General features: G+C 41.3%; 1 protein-coding gene across 1 annotated transcript in view; it reads right to left on the bottom strand.

Moving 5' to 3' along the window:
- The window catches only part of HAO1 (hydroxyacid oxidase 1), a 354,431-nt gene that overhangs the window by 141,750 nt on the left and 196,404 nt on the right, over positions 1-16,277 (bottom strand). The window contains exon 13 of the mRNA XM_065059911.1: positions 14,423-14,596. The gene's annotated coding sequence lies outside the window, so the exon portion shown is untranslated. The remainder of the gene's footprint in view (positions 1-14,422; positions 14,597-16,277) is intronic.

Below are 16,277 nucleotides of genomic sequence, written 5' to 3'. Positions count from 1 at the left end.
TTATGCTACCACAGCTGATTTATGATCACTTAATGACTAAGACCCAGAGGTGTTTTGGTTGCCTAACTCAGGCCATCAGGAGCCAAGCAGCCAAGCATCTTTAGTGTCTGTGATACAACAGGAGAAAGAAAAACAAACAAACAAAACAACCCACAAACAAAACCCAGCCGAACCACCACCACCAAGAACAAAAGCATCAGACGTAGAAGAGGTGAAGTTGCAGCCAAAAAAACCCTATAGATCTGGCTCACTGGAAGTGATATTTTTGCCTCTGTTTCTGTGCTTGAGAAAACATCCGTAAGAGCTTCTTCCCTTGCAGGGGCAGCTATAGGAAGCTCATAGGAAGCACCATCCTGCCATTGCCACAGGGGTGCCTACAAACACATTTGGGAATGGAAACATAAGAGCAAATGTCTACCTGTGTGTATAATAATCAAACCAGAAACAAAGACAAAATTGAACTTTGTGTCTTAAAATAATTACAGGTAACCTCCTAGCGACCAGACCGGCACAACAACAAACTGATCGGGGCCATCGAGAGAGGCAGAGATTTGGCTCATCTCTCAACTCAATCAAGTATTTTTTCCCGCACTACAGATAAAACCTAAATAACTTTGAAATGTTGATAACATCCAAGTGCAGCTTCCATTAGTTTTAAGTTGCACTCGTAAAACCTGTTGTCCACAAGCAACTCAAGTATGGATGCAAATGTTTTATTGTCCCTTGCACTTGTACTATTAAAAGTACATTTTAACCAAAGTATTATGCTGTTGAAGTCTACATATAGGGCCCTGTATTTCAAAGCAAAATGGAGATAAAAGCTGCAACAATCAACCCGTTTATATGTATGCATATATATATACACATGTATACATACCCACTTACATAAAGAAGTTAATTATGTGATAAACTTCAACTGTCTTTATTGTTATATGATCTGAAAATGTGTTTGCTTTATGCTGCCAGACATTCATTACCTTCTATTTGTTTTTTAAAACTTTGTTTACTATGTGATAGGAACATTTTTAATACCTTGTCCATTCTGAATGCCAGTCCCCTGGAAGTAAACATGTTAATTTTTATTTCAATGGAAGGTGGATATTAGCGATATGATAACATTGAAATACAGGCCCTTTAAGTAGTTCAGGACTAAGTGAACCCCAAAAACCTTTAATGAAGGTTTTGTGGGAAACCACATCAATTAACATTTGAACTGGAACAACGCAAGGCCAAACTTATTCCAAACACGAGATAAATTGAAATAGTTATTAACTGTGGCTCATACAAGAATTCGTATTCTCTTATACATGCTACAAGTGTTTTACTCCGTTAGGAGAGACTCACTGGTTTCAGCTCAACTATTTGCAAAATAAAGTTCTACTTACTATGGATAAGGTTGTGAAAACCTCAGAAACCAAACTTACTACTAAATGTGCCTGGAATGTTCTCACTGAAATTTTTCCATATGAGCACTTTGCCATCATTGAAGGTATAGCACAGGTCTGCTTGAATTGAAGTAATTTTAAACAAGGGCTAGAAAGTTAGACCAAGCATCTACACCCATTGCTAACCAAGTACTAACAAAACATAATTAACTAAATAAATCAATGGACTATTAACTTCATACTCCGCTCTCCCAACATTTTCAATTAGCATAACAGACTACACAAGTCTTTATGTGTTTTTTCTCTGTTTTAATCAGTAAATTCATTTTCTATGAATTTCACTGAAGCAAGTGTCTTCCCTGCCTTCAGCCTTTATCCAACTCTTAGAAGTGCAGGAAAGAAGCACAGAATACAGAATTTCAGCAACCAAGCAGCGCGACTGAAGGGTTTCTTTTGTCAGAGGTATCCTAACTACTTCTTTTAATCCCTCAAATAAGAGCAGGGTTCATGAGTGACATCTAGAGGTAGTTCCTTAAGATGACTGGGGCAAGTGCTGATGCTCAGGTACCTGCCCCAAGAGCCAACATGTTCCTTGCCAGCACAGGTACCGCTCGTACACACCACGAGAGCTGGATGGAATACAGCAACACATTTTAACAAGCAGATCAGACCAGAACATCTGCAGAGAGAAACTATTTTCTGTAGAACCTCCCACCCCAGTGTTGCAAAAGAGAAGTGAAAAAGCTTGAATGAAATCTTTCCATGTGAGTCAAGTATGAAATCACTTGTCCCTGCAGAGCACTCCAGGTGTCTCCTTCTTCATTCACTTCTGCGGGTCTGAGATCCTTGGCCAGATCTCATCTCCCAAAATATGAAGCGTCTCTTCTCTTTCCCACACAATATATCAGAAAAGCCACGTAAATACAGGGTAGCAAGGAAGGTTGGAACACCTGGGCTGCAAGTCATAAAAAGATGATGAGATGTCATAAAAGAGTACAATACGGTATAAAAAGGACTTCAATCTACTCACAAATTCCATCTTTTGGTTTTGTTTCAGTGAAAAACATGGCCAAAAATACTATGCCACCTCCAATTTGAATTTTCCAGGAGCTTCTCACCCTTGTGGCTTCTGGGAGCCGAGAGGTGCAGGCAGGTGGGGAACTCGAGTCCTCTGCTGGGAGAGCAACTGTGCCAAGTGGAGCTTCCCCAGGTGACATTGCTGGGTCACCCCTCAGCAACACCCAGTCCAGGCTGTTCAAAAATGGAGCAGCTGCCTCCTGACAAGACCTTGTCCCCACCTATCTGGAGATCCCTCCCCTCGGCTGCCTTATGCTTATATGTACGTGAAGTGTTTTAAAGCTCTTGCCCACGCACAGGTTTTGGTAGAACCCAGAAAGCTGGCGTCTCTGGATTTCTTGTCATAATTAGGATGAGAAGAAATACTGATGTATCAGAACTTCTTTCAGGACAGTTTTCTCTCACCTTCAGCAGTTAAGAGCAGACTACGAGCACACCCGCCCAAGGACAACTAGATAATGCAATATAAAAAAAATAACGGGGCCGATCATTTTGCTTGAGCTACAGCTTATTTGGACATGTCCAATAACAAGAAGAGGGGGGAAAAGTTCACGCTAAAAGAAATGAGTGCAAAAGCTATGGATATTAATGAAAGGTGAACATCTTGCACAACGCCAATGAGAGCCTGGTCCTGGAACGCTCTGAGGAGCAGGTGGCTCTGCAGCAGTTAATCTCCCTTTTTCATCATCCACATTTGCTTTGGCATGTTTGGACATATGCATCTCGTGTCTGTGCCACGGGGAAGATCAGCCATGGTTCACCTATATCGCAGACCCGCGAAATGGTAGGGCTGCTCTCGTTTGCTCAGTTTGGAAGGATTCGAGATACCTAAAGAAAGTCTTTAATGTGTCATTTAAAATCTCATTGTGGTTTAATTCATAAGGAATAATGTTATTTTCATAGTGTGCCAAAAGCACTATTGGCAGCGGTGAGGCAATTATTTATGTGGGTTATCAGTTCACCGAGCTGATTAAGTAACATGAAATGTGATGATAATGGCTTCCAGTAATGGCTCCATACCAAAAGGGATAATAAATATTATTTGCTGCTCTTTCTTATAAGAAATGAGATATATTTCAATCCTGTTGAAATAAAAGCAAAACTCCTATTGTTCTTTGGAAAAGTCTCCCCATAGCTCTAATTTCACATCGTGTCTACTTCAATAGGCTCATTTTATTGCATAAAATTATGAATGATATATTAGGTATTACAGATACATCTGGATAACTGATGTTAAATCCCAGCCCACTTTTGGAGCACCAGAGTGACCTCTCCATGGTAGTGGCTCAGTTTTTATTCCGCCGTGAGGTACGGAGAGCCAGCTGTATCCCTTTTGCTTGGCTTTATCCACATAGCATCACACCCTAACTCTTAGACATGTTTTAGAAAACATTCAAAAATTAATTCCTGCTGTATTTTTACCAAAGAAAAGTAGATCTACATTTTCTTATGATGGGGCTTTGTAAACTGAAGTTGATTAAATGAACTAGCCTTGCCACTAATAACATTTCTTATGACAATTGGCAGTTTTGTCCCTCACACAGTTACTCTGACAGTGTCCACCTATGAAGTCCGTCTTCCCAGTAAGGGACACTCATCAGCGGAGGTTTTTCTCATTCATTTAATTATAGCATGAATAATGCAGACCCTCTTCAGAATTGCCACTGATGTGCAGATTTGTATGACTTGCCAATAGCTCAGTTGTTTCTGTATTAGGTCATGGTAAGTACTTAGAAAAAAATACAAACCTGGATTAATTTAGAGCTACAGGTGTAAAGAAATACATTTATTCTAGAACTTCCAAGAATAGTTTGCAAAGTCACTTTGGATGTGAAAACTTCTCAAAAATACCTTATCAATGGAAAAGGAAAGTATGGGGTTGTTACAACAGATGCAAGAACGTTTCGGCTCTGAGGAGCAGCTGTAGCCTGTAGGCTCTTAAGAACATTTCAGCTCATACGCATAATATACCTCTGTAATAGCTACAGATCAAAATACAGTTAAATTTAAAATATAGGTGACTCTGTAACCACTGTATAAGGCATTTGATTTTCACTTATGCTAAAGAATAAGATTTGAATGAAGTCACAGTATTGCAAAGCAGGCTATTTGTTCATAATAAAGATCTCCTTTGCAGAGACAAAAGAGTAATATAGTGCCATGACCTGTAGGTTACAGTATTTTTCTTTTAACCTAAAGAACTATTTTGTAGTTCAGACCACCCCCCTGTTAATAGTTTTCTGTACATCTACCCATCAGATCAGCACTTTGGATTCCAGTCCTCGCTTCTTAGTGCTGAACTTCAGTGATTGTCTCCTGAACTGGGGCCTGATGTCTGATGATGTTCAAAGGAGAACACAAGACTGGGACGTGAAACCGGTACAAAGAACATAAAGATAAGGTAGGCACCTTTGAAATGATTGCACGAACTTTTAGCTTATATCAAAAAGCAAAACCTTGGTGATGAAGATCAGCTTGACAACGTTATAGCTAAAAGGCATGTTACTTTACAGGCCTAGAGTGAGGGTATTAGGATTACTTCATCATTTTCTCTCAAATACTTCTTTTCCTAACTGATACTTGAATTTATTTTTATAGAAAGCCTGTGATTTGAACTGAGCTTTCAAGGAGTGTTGAGTGTTTACTGTTAAGGGTTTTGATGCATATTTTGATATCCAAGTCAACATTCAACTCAATAAGAAGCTGACTCAGAATTTGAGCCCAAATGCAGTGCTGAACATGAGCTCGAGAGCATGGATGTTAGCTATTTCATTACTAAAAATAGTCATCATTTTTGTTTCACATAGATTTCTCTTTTCAGTAGGTAGGAATTGAAACTACTCTAAGAAATGGTATCAGATATGATGGACAAATGTGCAAGTGCTACCAAAAGCAAAAAGCAATCATTGCTTTTTCTACCAGAAACTAGTAGGACTTAAGTATGCAGCTCACCTAGACAAGAAATACAGTAGGCGTAAAAGAGCACATCAATGTGTTTCTACAATTATTTAGACTTGACAGATCATACATCTACTCATTAGAAACGCTGGTGGGGCAGAGGATCTCCACCTTTGACTTAACCGGATCTTCCCAACCAAGCAAGGCCAGGAGGGTTAAAGAAAAGCCCGTGTAAGTACCTGGCAGCTGGTGGGGAGGAGGGGACAGTCCCACAGATGTTGCCCTTCCTGAGCACATCAAACCTGACTGAATCTCTGGGTAAAACACTTACAGCACCAGGCTCTGGATTTGCACTCGATCAGTAGAAACGTACAACAAATGGCAAGGCACATTGGTGCAGAGTTGGATAAAATAGAGTTGTTGGCTGTTTTTCTGAGAAAATCCCAGTCTAGGCAATGTTCCCATATTTTAGTCTTTTGTTCAGTGCTTCTACTGCCATCAATGGCTGCATTTTAACTGAAAATAAAACAATTCTCACACACTTTCCCAACCAGGGAATGCAAACACTTCATTCTCTGAAGCCTTAACTAAACACAGGTGTGCAAAGATGTACCTGGAGGTGTAACTTTAGGCTTCCAACTAGAAAATTCAGGCCCATGTTCAGCTCCAGCCTCCATCCTACTACTTCATTGCTTGAGGCTGTACGGGTTGTTATATCACATCAGAGATCATTGTCAGAGTGTCAGCAGGGCTGGATTTATGAAGTGTGTCACAACCAGCCATTCAACAACACAGTATGACTGCAAAATAGGTTTAAAATGTGCCATCCTGTGAATCTGATGCTGTGAAGCTACAAAACAGGTCACATTTCACTTGAAAACCTCTGTATGGTCTGCCAAGAAAACCCAGACTACGTAAGCATGTGGAAGAAAAACACAGTGGATGTTTATGTTATGTAGCTATGCGTAAGAATAGGTTGTGATAAACCCTTGTGAATACTACCAACAATTATGGTGACATAGTTGAATTTTATTCAGGCTATTTAAATTATGAACATCAGGAAGTTCCATTCAGAGACCAGCTAACCAGGAGGGGAACAGACCTGGGGCCTCCTTCCCACCACACAAAATGCACAAAATCAGTGCAGCTCCACTGAGGTTCATCCACTAAACTGCTCTCAACTGACAACTGCCCCAACAGTTTGTGATGTGGGATCCTGATCTTTATCCTCCAGTTACCACTGGTTACATTTTGCATAAACAAAAACGTCGAGACACATGCTCTGGGCTCCGTGATGACTGTCCACCCCAGCTTCTCCCATCTGCTTTCTTCACTGGTGTGCACCCACTCTACTCCCAGTCTCGTTTCCCTCCCTGTATTTTGGTGATTCATCTGCAGCCTCAGGGAAAGGCACCTGATTTCATTGCTTAACTGCTGTTACAAGCTGCTGCACAAATCCCCTGGCATTGCAGGATGAGGCTGCCAAAAAGTTGCTACTAGAGCTACAGAGAGCAACTTTGCAATGCCAGCATTCTTACCAAAATCTTATTTCATTTATTATGGGGTGATTTCAAGGGTACTGCAGTGCTGTCCAAACTGTCACTTCTGGTACTGCTGCACCACTGGCAACTCTCTGCTGCTGAGTTCTCATGATTGAATCTGGTCAACCATCAGAAAGTACAGCTGCCTGTCAGGAAGCTTTTTTTCATCAATCTTCTTACAGCAGAACAGCTTTCTGGCCATATTATTTCCCAGCTCAGTTTCCAGTTATTTAAAATTATTTGGTTTATTAGGAATTACTTCTTTTTCTTTCCAGCTATTAGGCTTGAGCTAGAAGATGGCAAATCAAGCCTGCTCGGCACAGAGTGTCCTCAAAAACAGATGTCCCATTGAGCCTTTGGTTTCCTTGCAAAGCCTGTGAGCTGATGTGGAGATTTCTGAGTACCTTTAGTGCAACTACAATCTCCCATGGCAGCTCTTACTCCCCTGCCATCTCCATAATGCTTCTAACCCCTTCCTCCCTCCCACGTCACTCCCTGCTTGACCAGCTCTTGTCCTGCATGTTCTCACATCACTGTAGCACTCACAGAAGGGATAGAGAAGTTGGGTGGGCAATTCACATGAAATACAGTGTCTGCCTTCCCCTGTTCCTTGTTCAGAGAGTGCCACAAGGCGCAGCAGGAAGGGAAAAGGGGTCCAGCTCTTCCGTAGTCAATTCTGCCTCTCTCCCAATAAACATGTTTGGCCTGAAATTAACTTTCCAAATCCTACCTGTCTCGGTTCTAGAAGAAAAAGAAATTGTAGGGTCATAAAAGAAAGAAAAAACATCTCTGAAAAGTTAATTAGTTGAGGATGCTGCAGTGGTGCAGCACTGGAGTGAAGAATACCAAAGTGCAAACCATCCCTTCAGTTCAGATCCAAAGTGAAAATGAACGGCTCTGCCAGCTTGCATAAAATTTATTGCTAGAAAAACAGGAGACAGACTCAGCTATCCTTTTTCATGATGAACAGATCCGTACTGGACTGTGGCACCCTGTGTTTTATGTGAGCGAGAGGCTTGTCCTGATATAAATCACGGAACACCAAAGCTCGCCGGCTGCATTTGGTCAGACATTGCTGCATGCTGAAGGACACTTGTTTCAAAGACAGTCCTTATCAACCTGAGACTCATTTAACTTCAGGATTTTGCTTTGTTTTAATCACTCTGACAGGGTTGGTTTGTAAAGTCATTCTGCTTGTTTATCTGTATGTAAGCAAAATACATGTGGACATCCACCCCCAAGGACCGAAAGCTGCAAATGCCCATAAATAACCTCAGCTGTGCGATTGGTGTCATTGAGTAAACATCAGGGAGGAAGAAGAGATACTTACAATATTGACATAAGAACAAATTGATAGAAACTGTCCATGACTAACCTGAGGCTGAAAAGAAGGGAAGAGTTTTTAACTATCAACCAGACACGGTAATGGAAAAGCTTTCCAGCGGGAAGGATGGCCATTGAAAATTCAGAAAGCTTTACAATAAAGCTTGGCCATTTTATGAGAAGAGATATGAGCTTTGCCTGTTATACCACAGGATGGGAATCAGTGACCCACGAGGTCTCTATCGTCCCAACGTTTGTACGTGACTGAAGTTATTCAGAAGCATAAATGTTTATAGGACAAGCCTCCAGCTTGCGTCAGCATGGCTGGCAACATTCCACGGGTGTTCCATTCAGTCCCCTGAATGCACAGAAACATCGAAGGATAACTTCCTAGTAAAAATGCACAATCACACACTACATATATATACCATAAATATGATTTTTTTGCATGACACTTTGAAAATGCAAAAAAAATACTAGTTACCTGTATTTTAAAGTATATTGTAAACAATCTGTATTTCTACTGCAAATTAACGCACATGCTGATGAGCAAGCCAAATAACTTTCTCTAAACTCTGATATGGATTATATTAATATTCTTATTAAGAGAAATTGAAGGAATGCTTTGAACAGAGATGATTTCTTCAGATGTCCACAGGGTATTTAGGAACTTTTTAAGGTATTAACTGAGCATGATTTGGGCACTGTGCCCCACAACTTCCAACAGGGATTACGTACCACAGCATTAAGGATATCATAGAATTGTAGAATCATTTTGATTGGGAAAGACCTTTAAGATAGAGTCCAACTGTTAATGCAACACTGTCAAGTCCACCTCTAAGCCATGTCCCTAAGAACCACATCTCCACATCTTTCAAACCCCTCCAGGGATGGTGACTCCCCCACTCCCCTGGGCGGCCTGTTCCAATGCCCGACAGCCCTTTTGGTGAAGAAATCTTTCCTAATATCCAATCTGAACTCTCCATGGTGCAACTTGAGGTCATTTCCTCTTGTCCTATCGCTTATTACTTGGGAGGAGAGATCACAGTTTAAATCACAGTTTAAGTCACCAAGAACGTTCTACATTTCTGACAATCTTCAATACACCGTGTAGTTGTCTGCACCTGTGTAAAGTCTGCACTTGCACTTGAGCACCTCAGAAGAGGCTTCCTCTTTCCCTACAGACTATTTCACACAAAACATTTTCTTAGTCGCATGAGAAAATACCCTTGAGTGAGATAATCATGAAAAGGGTATTGTGCATTTAACAGAAGCCTCGCTGAGAACATAGTTGTTTTCCATCAGGACATTAGAACTTTCTTTGAAACCATGTAAGATGAAATATTTAGAGATAATGTAATATATTTATAGCTATTTTACCATAAAACCTGCACTTATAGTAAAAGGAGTTGAGTTATATAGTAAAATTATGTAGGTTAACAACTGATTTTTAAGAGAACTAGATCAGTATTTCCATAAAATAGAGTAAGACCCCCTGATTCTATAGTTACTCATCATCCATTGTAACAGACCAGAATAGATATAAAATATTCTCACAAAGCAACTTTCTATTCTCTTTGCCTTTATGTCAAGATAACACTGACTCAATGTCAAGGAGAATCAACCCCAAAATCCTTTAGGGTTGATGATTAAGAATAGAGGGGGATTTCCCAAATCATCATTATTTCTAAACATAAAGATCAATTAACTTGTTTACTTTTATTTGCACTTGCATCTGATCTTTTGATCAGTGGCAATGCTAACAACACAGCTATGAGAGCCTGCAAGTGAGAAATCCATTTACCAGATCTCTTTCTCACTTAGCTTAGAGATTCCCTTACAAAAAAAATAATGAGGAGTGTGTCGCTCCAAAAGAACGGGCTTGGATAAAGGCCTCTTGGCCTGGGTGTTCCCTGTAGGAGAAGATTTCTGACTCCTGTTGTGAGAGAAACTCCGACTTGTCCTGCCCTGAGGGTGAAAGACACTGCCAGGGAATTACAGCAATAAACCTCCAGGTCCCTGTCAAGCTCCAACCATCCCAATGAGTTATTATTCCCTTAGGACTCCAGAGACCTCGTGGAGATGGAAAAGCGCTGCTCCTTCTGCAGATGACCCAACCCACAACCGCAAGGAGCAGGCAGAGGAGTGTCCTTTGCCAAAGCCAAGATGGGAACTGCAGGACGTGGTGAGGCTGTGGAGTGGGTGTCTGGGGAGGTTCCCCTGCCTGTCTGGAAGCGGGTGGTCCCTGCTGCAGCACTTGCAGAGCCATGTGTGATTGCAGCCTCTTTCTCCGTGGCTGTTGAGGCTCCCGGAGCGCTCCCGGCCATCTGGGCTGCCCGCTCACCCGCATTATGGGACGAGCTGCTGCGCCAGCTGCAGCTGGTGGAGGTTGGCCAGGAAACCTGGTGAAACCACGCTCTGAGCCAGGCTGCTCCTGCACACACATGTGGGTGCCTGGAGAAGGAAAACTTGGGCTATCCCATAGCACAGGCAGGGGCTGGAGCCCCAGCAGACAGTCAGGTTAGCGTGCTGACCCATGGTTGAGCAGGGCAGCGTGTCTGCAGATTTTACAAGAGCCGCTTTGGCATTGCAGGGGGCTGGTAGGGTGCACGGAACTGCTCCACAAGGCCCTGGGAAGGCAGGTGGAGCAGAATTCTGCTGCACTTCTGTGCACAGAAGAGCAGCTACCACTGATCTCAGGTAGTGTCTGTGTTGCTGTTGACATGCAGTTCCAGTGAGAACAGGATTTTTTTCCATTCTCCCAAGAATTTGTGGACTCTCCCAACCTGTCTTCAAACAAATAGAAAGAAGAAGCACATTCGACGACTGAAGGAAAGTCTGAACAAAACTATCTGTAACCACTTAAGATTTAAATATGCCAGAAGTTCCTAAGTCATCTGATACTAATTTCTGAAGAATTCAAATAGAACTTTGTGCTGCGCTATATGCCAGAAACCATAAATACAATGGTTTCTCTTATCAATCTCTTCTCTCGCTTTAGGCAGCTCGATAGCGTTAGCTCAATATCTGCACTATTCCTCCTTTCTTCCCCTAACAGTACTCAAGGAACCTGTGGGACTTTTCTGCTGATTTACGTTCAAAACCAGAGGTGAAATTGCTGTATTAAAAGATCACACTGAATGCGAACTAGAAGCCAGCCCACACAGGCTTTACAGGAAGAAATCATAGAAAAAGGCAAACATAAGAGAAGACTTAGAACAGGGATAAATGAACAAATGGCAAAGTTCACCGGGAGGTAAGGGCTGTGTGTTGCCTTTGCTCCTGTGGATGCCGATCTCCACTGACACGCTCCTGGGACTCTGTTCACACTGCCAGGACGGGCCTGGAGACAGGAATTCCAGATAGTGCAGCAAGAAGTGAGCGTCTAAAGTTATAAAACAGTCGGGCAAAAGAGGCAACCACTAGAACTGAACCTTTATCTTCAGAAAAAGTCACATGGTTCAGTATTGTAAACTTCTGAAAAGCGCTACGGATTTTCATTTACAGCTAAAACCTCTAAGTCCATTGGTTTATTAAACTAGATCTATAATGAACAGGTATTTAGATATTTCTCTTCCCACCAGACTAGAATACACAGACCACTTTGCCTCCCATAAAGTTACGTAAGAATGGTCAGTCTGACATTAGATGTCACACGAATCAGTTGGGTGTGGGCGCCAGACTACTCAAATTTTGAATTCTTCAATCTCTGCTTGGATAGAAAAGGTTTCATTTATAGAATCTCTGAAATTCAACATATATAAGTAGTTGTATTATCCATCAATTAGATGGATAAATTAAAATATCATAAAATGAAGCATTTCATTATAAAGTTATAAAAAAATCTGAAGCAAATATTTGTAGATATAGAAAACTATAGCTATGCCGTCCTTGGACTAGAACATATTTGGGGTGTTCAGTTGTTAAATCTTTCAGGTTACTTAACCCTTCTGGAAAGGTCTTAAAATTTAGGTCATTTTGCAGATAAAAATTATGACAAAACAAAACATTACACATGATCTTCTGATAATATTGAAGCATTGTGGTTTTGCCTACAGGAAAGACCGACATCTGCCAGGAATGAACTGGTTTGGTATTTCTAGATATGCCCTAAAACTCCTTGTGAAAATGACTCAGGCACCTGTGGCCCTGAACCTTCTTTTTTTAGTAAATCTCTTATTCAGCACAAGCATTATAACAAACACTATTACATTTTTAGTAATTATTCTGTTCACTCTTGCAGATGTTAGACTCATAAATTAACAAAACAAATCAAAACACACAACTACTGTCACGGAGATTTTGGCACTCTCGCAGTAACTGTTGTGGCAGGAGGAACACCTGACGGGAGAATCTAGTTCACAAGACTTCCAGCCCAAACTCCACAGATCAGAGATCTTTCAATCCATTTCAGTTAAGCATCTAAATCAAATAGGTCAATATTTACTAGGTCCACTAATCTGCTTCCTTTTTGACACATATGACTCTGTCATTTTCCTTTTTAAGACCATTGGCACTCTCTTTAGAATCCAGCGTACTTTAGATGCTAGTATACTAGAAAATACCCCACTGACAGTTTCTTTGATGAGTCTTGTCTCTTAATTTACTCCAGCACTGAAAATCCTCAGTCAATTCATTTCATGTTTATTTAAAGGCAAAACTTAAGAGTTAACCTTTCAGGAAAAAACCTTTCATTTCCATTCCAGTTGACATTTTTTTGTCATAAAACACCCCCACCAAAATCGTATTTTCCATAGCAAGTGTAATTCAGAAATCAGGTGATCTAGAAAACTCAGATGAGGAAATGCAGATGTATTTCTCACTGCTTGGCAAAAAGTGGCAACTGGTTGACAGAAATATAACTCAAATCCAGCAGCGCTTGGGTCACTGGGATGCAGGAAAGCAGATGAGTGGCAAGAAGAGTTATGCACTTCTGAATATTTCGCACAAGTCCAACATGGTAGCAAGCAGCCCCACTGCTGTCTATTCTGCATCCCCATCTGGTGTCCTCTAATGGTTTTAATGAAAGCTCTTACACATGGTTCTTAAAACAACCCATCTGTTTACTGGGGTGAATTAAAAGATGTAAACGCAGTGTAATATGCCAAAGAATGTAATAGTCGCAAAATAAGATCTGACTGTGTCAACCAGCAACAGGTTCCAGCTGGGGCAGTCTCATGGAACAAAGACAGCCCTTGGCTTAGTACCGAGTTTATGCTTCTGAAGTCTCAAATCAGGCGAAAGAGAAATAAAGCTCAAGACCTCGACCAGATGTGCGATACCCAGCTGAGCGCACAGTAAGCAGGCTCCCATAGCAACCTTGCTATCGACACGGGCAGTTCCGATCGGGGCAGACATCTGTTTCGGAGGGCTAATACAGGGGATGTATTAATAATACATAATCACAGATAACGCTTGAGTGGGACTGAGCCTTTGAACTGCTTTTTCCCTCTCTGCTGTTGCTGGCCACAGCTTGAATTAGCTCACGTTCTATTTTAGACAGTCAGGGATAGAGTCGCAGCAACTCAGCTCTGATCTCTGCAGCTAAGGAAGGACGGGATTTCCAGAAGTGCTCTAGCACAACATTCATGGCCAGGGTTGCAAAGTTCACAGACACCCAGCCATATCCTTCCTTGTAATATCTTTCCAACCTCTTTCCACTGAATTAGATAAACAGATGGAAATGAATTAGATCTACAGATTCATGGTTACTGTACTGGGGTCCACAGTGAGGATTTATCACGTAACGGCACTTAGTATGTGTTGTCAGGAAAGGCGGTTAAAGAGAGACATTCCTAATGACTGATCATCTCTAGTCCCAATGACTGCTTCCTTCTTAATCAAACCCCCTAGGCACATGCTGACATGCACATTCTCCAAGTACCTTGTTCCACAAGAAAAGCCCAGGATTATCCCAGTTTCCAGAGTCTCCCTGCAAAGACAAGGTTGACTCTGTACATCACATGAGCTTACCGTGATCATGCTGTCCAACAAAAGCATATGAGAAATGGCGCAGATAACACATCACCCTTTTGGGTTGGCTTGTTTGTTCATTTTTGGAAAAAGAATTTTATTTTTGTTTTGCTATCTTAGAGTATTTATCACAGCAAATTCCTGATCTATGATTAGGGCTTGCAGGTATTAACATAACACAAATTATGTAACATTCTCTGAATCTGGATTAATTGATAGACTTACCAGAGGCATTCTTGTGATGATTTTCCCTTGAAGGTCGACTGAGACAACAGAACTCTTGGAGGTGATAACTCCTATCTTCTGATTACAACCTTGATGGTCTGATAAGGACTATAAAGCTGCAACCATTAAATCTCTGATCCTTGAATTCCCCTGAGCATTCTCTTTTGAGATCACCTGAAACAGATAAACAGACATGTGAAAAGCATGTGATGGAACTGTTCCAGCATTGATATTGTTAATATTACTTGGCTTTGCATTTATGCTAATATTGATTAAGCAGGTTTAATTAACACTTGCTGTTGTTTATTCAAGTTGCCTTAGAAAGCAATCAATCTATAATAGAAGCATTTACTTTGCACTTAAGAAGAAAAAGACTTTCCACGTTCATGTTCTCTACAGCAAGGCAGGAGAGCCAGCGTTTAGAGAGAGGGTTACCAGATAAATTAGAGAAGAGTAGCAATGGAGGAAAATGTTGTATGTTCACTGCCATAGGAAAGGCCATCTGCTATAGACTCTCTAAGTTATCCACAGAAACACCGACCAGAAACTTCATGGAGTCTAAGTTGCACATTTTTGACACATGACCAGCCCTCCTAAATCCACATAGTTATAGGATAGTTATAGAAGTGGGTTTCACTTTTTTGGTAACTAAGTTGCACACTGGCAAAGTTCAAGAGCAGCTGCAAACTCTTCCCTTTCCTTTTCCGTGTCTGCAGAAAGCGTGCCAAACAATCCCATTCTATCTCTTCAAGCGTTTCTCTGTCTGAAGCTACAGGACCAGCATCCTTATATTAGTATTCTTGCAATAAAGTGCCTTCCTTTCTGCTGCTATGATCAAACCCTGCTAACAAATAGCTTCTGGTTCCCCCCCTGCTGTGCACACACTTTTCCTTTCTTCAGATATCCCAACTGCCTCTAAGTTCGCCAAAAAACTAATTTGATGCAATGGGGTCTATGAGCCATGATATGGAGTCAGGATAGAGCAGCGGAGATATTTGAGAGCCCATCACAAGTTCACCTTACTGGAAGTTTCCCTTTGAAGAGTGGTTATCATTTACTACATACTGGGTACTGATACGACCAATTTATGTTAGCAACAGAAAAATAATAAAACCCAAAGTATTTAACAATTCTGTAGCTCCCATAAGTGTGAGCACCTCAGAATTTTTGGCCCACTGTGGTGCTGACATCCTCATCTAATATGAAACACCGAGATGTGGAAAAGATGAACGACTTTCCCAGGAGATGCAAGACATTCTGGAGCAGAGTAGGGATCTCAAAATGTGTGTTATACCCTAACCAGCTGAATGTGAAGAAATGAAAACTAGTCAAAGATTTTAGATTTTTGGGCAGTTACACTCCTTGGATTACCCCAAAAGCACAGTAAGCACACAGTAGCCTGGTATAGTTCAGGTCTAGGTACTCCAAGCTTTCACTTCTCCGCCTAACAGAAATTTAATCTCAACTAAAATATTTTTACACGCTACTTTTCAGGCATAGCTATAATTTAGCATGTTTTCTTGTCTGTTGTGGATTATACATGCAGCAAACACCAAGGCTGGTTACCCTCCCGAACGTTCTAGTTTCACCTGAAAACAGCCTTTCTGAGCTCGTTCTAACTTTGTCCTCATGACTCTGTGTTAACTTCAAAGACCACACAGCTCTTACTGCAAACAAGCCAGCAGGACAAGTACTATCCCTACTAATCATGCTGTAGAGGCCAGACCACACAGAAGATTCCTGCAGTGCCCTTTGGGCTGAAAGATGTAGGGGGTCTGAACTATAATACCTGCGACCCACAGCAACCCCAAGAATCTGCCGTGCGAGGCATGCGGTGAGTTTTGTGCCCGTATGG

The sequence above is a fragment of the Columba livia genome, chromosome 3 (assembly GCF_036013475.1).
Source record: "Columba livia isolate bColLiv1 breed racing homer chromosome 3, bColLiv1.pat.W.v2, whole genome shotgun sequence".
Lineage (NCBI taxonomy): Eukaryota > Metazoa > Chordata > Aves > Columbiformes > Columbidae > Columba > Columba livia.
The sequence above is the reverse complement of the archived record's forward strand: the minus strand, read 5'-3'. Positions and strand labels throughout refer to the sequence as shown.